This window comes from Urocampus carinirostris, chromosome 2 (assembly GCF_059441175.1).
Source record: "Urocampus carinirostris isolate Australia breed hairy pipefish chromosome 2, RoL_Ucar_1.0, whole genome shotgun sequence".
Taxonomy (NCBI): domain Eukaryota; kingdom Metazoa; phylum Chordata; class Actinopteri; order Syngnathiformes; family Syngnathidae; genus Urocampus; species Urocampus carinirostris.
This window is the reverse complement of record NC_142350.1, coordinates 56,242,934-56,249,082: the sequence shown is the minus strand read 5'-3', so window position 1 is coordinate 56,249,082 and position 6,149 is coordinate 56,242,934. Positions and strand designations below refer to the sequence as shown.

Genomic DNA, 6,149 nt, shown 5'->3' with positions numbered 1-6,149 from the left:
TTGTCACCACAAATATTCGTATGTAGATACATTTTTAAGCAGAGGTACCACTGTACTGTATGTTGGACATTGCATCCTGAAACACCTTTGTAACTATTAACAACAGTCTCCCGTTCAGGTACTTTGTAACCTGAAACTTTCATATGTAGAGACGATTGTAAGTAGAGGTACCACTGTACTGTGTTTTTGACTTTGCGTCCTGAAACCTCTTTTGTAACCTGAGGCAATATTCTCCCGTTAAGGTACTTCGTAACTTAAAACTTTCACGTGTAAAACAATTGTAAGTAGAGGTACCACTGTACAGTATGTTTGACATTGTATCCTGAAACGCCTTTGTAACTAGAGGCAATATTCTCCTGTCGGGTATTTCATAACCTCAAACATTCGCATGTAGAGACATTTGTAAGTAGAGGGGTTTTGGGGTTTTTAAGGGTTATTGATCTATCTTCGTTATTCATTATCCATTATCCGTTATCGGTCAGTTCATAATACGCTACAAAGCCTAGGAGCCGGGACACTTACTCTCAGCCAAAAGGCCAAGCTAAGGTCCTAGCCCTAAAGCCTTGCTGCGATCATTGCGAATGCACCGTTCCCGGAGGTACTGCTATACCGGGCCGATGCGTGGAGTGGACAGAGCAAGCTCATATTCCATCTCCGAAATGCAAAAATCAAAGATAGTGACTTCATAGAAAGTACACAAGGCCAAGCTAAGGATCTAGCAAGGCCAAACTAAGGACCTGGCATTATACCGAAGAGAAACTATAGAAGTGATCCCTAAGAGTATCCCTAAGAGTATATTATTGGGGTTTTTAAGGGTTATTGATCTATCTTCGTTATTCATTATCCATTATCCGTTATCGGTCAGTTCATAATACGCTACAAAGCCTAGGAGCCGGGACACCATTGTACTGTATGTTTGACTTTGCATCCTGAAACACCTTTGTAACTAGAAACAATATTCTCCCTTTCAAGTACTTCGTAAGCAGAAACTTTCCTATGTAGAGACATCTCTAAGTAGAAGTACCACTGTATTAATATTTGTGTTTCAGCAGTACTACAAGACTCTAGTCACCTGCAAAGTGATAAAACCTCCTTCAACGCCGGCAAAAGTCTTAAGCTGACCCTCAAGTTACCCCCTTAACCCAAGAATCCAGTTTACGTGCACCCGAATAATCACGTCAATAACATTTTCATCATCTCTGCGGGCCGGCGTCGCTCAGTTCAGCACTCGGCGTATTTTAATCTGGCGCTGACCGTGTAGGAACGAAAACAGGTGCTGCGTGACAGCAGGTATGAGCCCACTTCAAAGCAGCCGGAGAAAGACTGGGAGAGAGGGGACAAAATGGCGGCGACAGATCTGTCAACAAACAAACTCAGGAAAAAGGAATTAGAAGGGGAAAAAGTTGATGATGGGAAATAGCTCAACAGCTTGAATACCATTTTTTTTGCATGGGGAAAAATACAGAACTGCAGATTTGTTGCACCATATGTCTTGACAGTTTTCGGACTAGGAATGTGTACCTGGAACCTCTTTATTTTAAGAAACAAGGAATAGAATAGAATAGAATTGAATATACCTTTATTGTCATTGTTACAAAATGGGTTGAACATATTGTGACAACGAAATTGGGTGTGGCACTCCAGTTTCACATTTGACAGTGAGGATAAAAGAAGATAAAGTAACAAAGAAGATAAGGTTGTAATTTTTTACAATATTTACACAAGAAATGTGGGCATGTAGGGTGTTACATACATACAGAAAGGAAGGAAGGAAGGTTTGAAGGAAAGATTGAAGGAAGGAACGGAGGGAAGGAAGAAAGAAAAGAAGAAATTAAAGGAAGGAAGGAAGGAAGGAAGGTAGGGGAAAAAGGGAAAAGGGAGGAAAGGAGGAAGGAAAAATCATAGATTCCAGAAAAATCTAAGGATCGAAGATAAAAATCAAAGAAGAAATCAAAGAGAATATCAAAGAATATATCAAAGAAAGAATCATAGGAAGGAAGGAAGGAAAGAAGGAAAGATGGCAGGAAGAAAGAAAGTAAGAAAGAAAGACTTAAAGGAAGGAAGAAATGAATGAATAGAAGGAAGGGAGGAAGGAAGGTAGGGGGGAGGGAGTAGGGGAGGAAAGGAGAAAGGAAAAAGAGCAAGAGAGAGAAAAAGAGACAGAGAAAGGAAGAGAAATAAAGTGAAGAGAGCCAGAGATGGAAAGAGAGAGAGAAAGAGTGAAAAATAGAACCTGGTTTTGGCCACATCAAAAGGACATGTTAAAAACTGCAGCCGCCAGTTTTTCTCTAGCGGGCCAGATTAAAACCCTCAGCGGGAGAGCTAAAGAAATAAGAGAAAGAGGGCAGGACAAAGAAAGAAAAAAAAAGAGAGGGAGAGAGTGTGAGAAAAAAAAAGATGAAAGGTTGTGAGAGAGGGGGAAAAGAAAGGGAGAAGAAGAAAGAAATCCAAAGAGAAATAGAAAGATAGAAGAGAAAAGAAAGCTGCGAAAGGTATGAAGAGAGAAAGAGAAAAGAAAGAAAGGGAGAAGAAGAAGAAGTTAGAGCAAAAGAGGTTAAAAAATACAGAGAGTGAAAAAGACAAAGAGCAACAAAGGAAGAGAAAAAGAGAGACACAGAGAGTGAAAGAGAGAGAGAGTGAGAGAGAGAGAGAGAGAGAAATACAAGTTCAGTGTCTTTGTTCGAGGCACCTTTCTTTGGCAACATCAAGTTGACATAATATTCAACCAGCAGCTTGTTTTTCTCTTGCGCTTCTCTGAGTGTTGTCTCGCGGGCCAGATTCAATCCCTTAGCGGGCCTGATCTGGCCCGCGGGCCGCCTGTTTGACACCTGTGGTTTATACGGTATGTTGTATCTACATAATTACTTTTAGAGTAAAGCTTTCTTGTGTTAGTAATCTAGGGGTTAACCGAATTACGAGTTAAATAAGGTAACTAGTTACTGTAACTAATGACTGTTTTTCGGTGAAGCAGCCAACACGTATTATTCATTTTGCCAAATGGTGAATATTCTATTCGATGCAAGTACCTTTATTGGCTCGTCTCGGAGGATTATGTAAGGTGAATGTGGACATTGTTAAACGAGCCCCGGGACGGGGAAGGAGAGGACAAGGGGGACAAGCGAGGTAGAGGACAAACCGAGCGAGAGAGGAAGCGAGAGAAGGCGAAAAAGAGTGGAGGGAGGTCGATGAGAGGAATAGTGTTTGGAGGAGAAGCTGGCTAATGTATGTGATGTCGCCCGAGGCCTAAAAGGCAGGAGGGGAAACCGAGCAGGAAACAGTCGGAAACAGAAAGCGCGGCTCGCGGACATAGCTGGAGAAGCCCGAGAGAAAAACGAGCTGCAGTTTTGATCATGTACACCTGGTGTCGCTCGCAAGGCAACTGCAGCTGTATTTTTTTCTTATTTCTTTTTCTCTTGATGTGTTCTCTTTCTCTCTCTGTTTCTCTCGTTCTCTCACGGTTTTGCTCTTTTTCTTCACTCTTTTTATGTTGGTGTTTTTCTCTTGATTTTTTTTCTTTCTCTTTTTCTGTCTTTTTTTGTCCCTCTCTCATTTTTCTTTCTCTTTTGTCTTCTTTGTTTTCTCTTTGTGTTGCTCCTCTTTATATCTCACTCATCTCATCTCTCTTTGTCTCGCCCTTCTCTCTTTCTCCTTCTCTTTTTTTCTCTTTTTTCTGTCTTTCTTTTTTTCTCTATTTCTTGCTCTATCCGTCCCTAAGCAGCCTCCCTCCCTCTTTCTTTCTTTCTTTCTTTTTTTCTTTCTCTCTTTCTCTCTTTCTTTCTTTCTCTCTCTATTTCTCTATTTATCTCTCTCTCCCTCCCTAACTAGCCTTTCTTTCTTTCTTTCTTTCTGTCTTTCTTTTTTTTCTTTCTTTTTTTCTCGTTTCTTTCTTTCTTTTTTCTTTCTTTCTTTTTTCTCTTTTTCTCTCTCTCTCCCTCCCTAACTAGCCTCCCTCCCTCCCTGTTCCTTTCTTTCTTTTTTTCTTTCTTTCATTCTTTCTTTTTTCTCTTTTTCTCTCTCTCTCCCTCCCTAACTAGCCTCCCTCCCTCCCTGTTCCTTTCTTTCTTTTTTTCTTTCTTTCATTCTTTCTTTTTTTCTGTCTTTCTTTTTTTTCTCTATTTCTTGCTCTCTCCCTCCCTAACCAGCCTCCCGCCCTCTTTCTTTCTTTCTTTCTTTCTTTTTTCTCTATTTCTCTTTCCCTCCCCTATCTAGCCTTTCTTTCTTTCTTTCTTTCTTTCTTCCTTTCTTTTGTTCTTTCTTCCGTTCTTTTGTTGTTTCTTTTTTTCTGTCTTTCTTTTTTCTCTCTATAGCCTCCCTCCCTCCCTGTTCCATTCTTTCTTTCTTTCTTTCTTTCTTTCTTTCTTTATTCTTTCTCTCTTTCCTTCTTTCTTTCTTTCTTTCTTTCTTTCTTTCTTTCTTTCATTCTTTCTTTCTTTCTTTCTTTCTTTCTTTCTTTTCTCTTTTAATCTACTAGTCCGGCCCTTGTGACATCTTTATCATACCATGCGGCCGCTGCGCTAAAATGACACTGCTGTTCTAAACGACAGCTAGCCTGGGGAAACCTTGTTCCAAGGTGGGACGGGAAAGGGACGGGTTGAAGGTCAGAGAGCCTTCCGCCTCTCCTCGCGTAAGACAACACGACAGCGCCATAGAAAAGTTCCGAGTCAGCTTTTTTTTCCTTCGCCCAAGGTCGTCGCGGCGGCCCTCGTGGGAAAGGCGCCGGGCATGCTGGGAGGTCAGGACATGTTGCACCGAGCTTTTTTTGACAAGCGTAAGTAAATGTGTCTGTGGCACAAGCCAATTGTTTTTGTTGTGTGCGCCTTTGTAGTGCCGGAAAATGGGAAGTTCTTTGTTCCATATTTTCTGGAACAATCATGTTCTCAACATGCCGGATTGGCAGGAGACGAACAGGAACTCAGAGATCTGGTCAATCGCCTGGACAAGGCATCAGCCCAGTATGCAGTGTTCTCGTTTGCCCGCGTCCCTGCGTCCGGGACGCATTATTTTTGCTGGGGACGCATCGTGTCAAATCAACATGCGTCCCCGGGAGGCAACCTTTTTGACACGAAATTGTCATTATCATTTTTTAACAAAGATTTACCTCACTCCAAACTTTTCGTACGGCAGATCCGCCATTGTTGTTTTGGTCTCGCGGTTCGGCGCAGTGGTTAGCGCATGTGCGGCACAGTCTTGGGAACCTTCTGCGTGGTTTCAAATCCAGCTCCAGACTTCCTGTGCGGAGTTTGTATGTTCTCCCCGTGCTTGCGTGGATTTCCCCCGGGCACTCCGGTTTCCTCCCACATTCCAAAAACATGCATATCAGGTGAATTGGCCGGTCCAAATTGTCCCTAGTTGTGAATGAGCGAGTGAGTTGTCTGTCCCCGTGCCCTGCGATTGGCTGGCAACCAGTTCAGAGTGTCCCCTGCCCACTGCCCGATGATTGCTGGGATGGGCTCCAGCACCCCCGCGACCCTATTCGAGTATAAGCGGTGTAGCTAATGAGATGAGATGAGATGAGATTATTCTACTTAATTATATTTGCACGTATTTTTTCCTTCTACAGTGAATGTCCAAGCGACTTCATTTTTGAACTTTTTTTATAATAAACCTCATTCAACTCAGTGTCTCACAACAAATTGTTCATTAACAATATATATGATATAAGGAAACACATGTACAATATAACATGTTAAACTACTTAAATAAACATGTTTGAAAAAAAATATATTTTTTTTTGTATCTTGTAAGGGAACAGTTTGTAAGGGCATGGAGCACACTAAATTTTGGGGACCCATAGATCTCTGTAGGGACCCATAGATTTTTGAGCATGCGAGTCCCCGGGACCCATCACTTTTCACAGGTAAAATGAACACTGAGTATGAGATGGATATCAACACAGAAAAACAAAAATATAGACCAACAATCCCCAATGCATCACCACAAACATCACCATCAACCACAGAGAGCTGGGACCTGTCACCAAATTCAAAATCTAGTGACTTGCTTGGCCAGTCCATCTTTTTTACCCTTAGCCCCTTTAGAAAAGTCTTGATCATCTTAGATGTGTGTTTTGGGTCATTGTCAGCCTGGAACATTGCCCTGCGACCCAGTTTCTGGAGGGAGGGTATCATACTCTGCTCCAGTATTCCACA

At 41.9% G+C, this 6,149-nt stretch overlaps 1 non-coding gene across 1 annotated transcript; it reads right to left on the bottom strand.

Moving 5' to 3' along the window:
* Nucleotides 1-576: 576 nt before the first annotated feature.
* Nucleotides 577-763, bottom strand: LOC148372639 (U2 spliceosomal RNA). The gene has a single exon (XR_015849831.1). It is a non-coding gene; the product is annotated as a U2 spliceosomal RNA (small nuclear RNA).
* Between the last annotated feature and the right edge of the window lie 5,386 nt (nucleotides 764-6,149).